The sequence below is a fragment of the Lotus japonicus genome, chromosome 5, assembly GCF_012489685.1.
Source record: "Lotus japonicus ecotype B-129 chromosome 5, LjGifu_v1.2".
Classification (NCBI taxonomy): domain Eukaryota; kingdom Viridiplantae; phylum Streptophyta; class Magnoliopsida; order Fabales; family Fabaceae; genus Lotus; species Lotus japonicus.
In genome coordinates this window covers 14,204,895-14,206,289 of record NC_080045.1, presented here as the reverse complement: position 1 = coordinate 14,206,289, position 1,395 = coordinate 14,204,895, and the positions used below count along the sequence as shown (strand labels likewise).

The 1,395-nt window shown below is 42.6% G+C and overlaps 1 non-coding gene across 1 annotated transcript; it reads left to right on the top strand.

Annotated features, from left to right (window-relative positions):
• Window positions 1-261: 261 nt before the first annotated feature.
• LOC130721734 (small nucleolar RNA R71) lies at window positions 262-368 on the top strand. The gene has a single exon (XR_009013653.1). It is a non-coding gene; the product is annotated as a small nucleolar RNA R71 (small nucleolar RNA).
• The last annotated feature ends 1,027 nt before the right edge of the window (window positions 369-1,395 follow it).

The window sequence follows — 1,395 nt, the reverse complement described above, 5'->3', positions numbered from 1 at the left end:
TGCATTCGAATCTCCGCCACTTGTTCGGTGAGTTGCTTGTTGGAGGCCAAGAGCTTGTCATAAGCTTCCACTTCAAGCTTACTCCTTCGGGTTTGGCGATCATTTTCAGAGTTCATGGCTCTCGCTGCCATCTTTTCTATTAAGTCATACCCCGCTTGTGGGGGAAGAGCATCGAACTCGCCATTTGAAGCCGCATCTAGGCCAAACCTCCAAGAGTACTGTAGACCATCATAAAATGTTGCAACCAATTCAGCTTGGGTGAGATTGTGTTGAGGACATTTCCTCAATAGCTTCTTGAAGCGCTCCCAAGCTTCATAGAGACTTTCTTCAGTGGGTTGCACAAAATTCATGATGTCTTTTTTCAATTTCCTCAGAAGGGCTCTTGGGAAGAACCTTGTTGTGAATTTTTCTGCTAAGTCTTCCCAAGTAGTGAAGCTCCCTTGAGGCTGTGAATTCAGCCATTCCTCAGCTGCATCCTTCAAAGAAAATGGAAACAAGCTCAACCGAATTGCATCCGTCGGAACATTGTTCACACGGTAAGTGTTGCAATTCCGGATGAACCTCTCCATGTGAGCATGTGGATCTTCCAAAGTACCTCCACCATATTGGTTTTGGCTCACCAAGTTGATGAATGCCGGTCTTAACTTAAAGTTTCCCACTCCCTCGGGAAAGACAATGCTCCCGGGATAGTCATAACTCATGGTAGCCGAAGTGAGTTCCCGAAGAGACCGGTTGGCATTCTCAACTTCTTGTTCACATAATCGGAGGGTGATCCCCTCTTGAATTCTTGCCTCGATATGGGCTTGCATCTCCTCCTCCGTCATTTGGCCACCCATGGTGGTGTCTCTTGTGAGAGTAGCCTGAAAGTTTGATACTAAACAGAGAAAGATTAGTAGCACCAATTCTAGACAAGTTCAAAACAAAAATAAAACCACAAACTAAAAACTTAAACCAAAAACCACAAACAATTCCCCGGCAACGGCGCCAAAAACTTGTTGGTTCTTCTGCAAGTGTACAGAATCTACCCGGTTTTAATTTATCGAACCACAGGGAATTGGAATGTGAATTCAGTTTAAGAGTCAAGTTCAAGGTTGAAAAGCGAGTAAAATTCAGTTTTAATGATTGGTTGTTTCTTAAGTTTGTAAAAAGACAAGTAATCAAGTAATAAAGCGATTGAAAAACAGAGATGAGATTGCCTTGGGTTCTTGTTCAACTATTTCAGTTTTAGCAAACCTTCCTATTCAATTAATCCCGAGTCTCTCCTCGATGTTCTAGCCTAGTTAGTTATCTTTCGATGCCTCGCAAAGAAAACCCTTCCTAATCAAAAGATAGGTTCAATTCCTTGATAACCTAAACATTTGCTAGAAGCACTAAGCATACAAATCAGGCCAACAA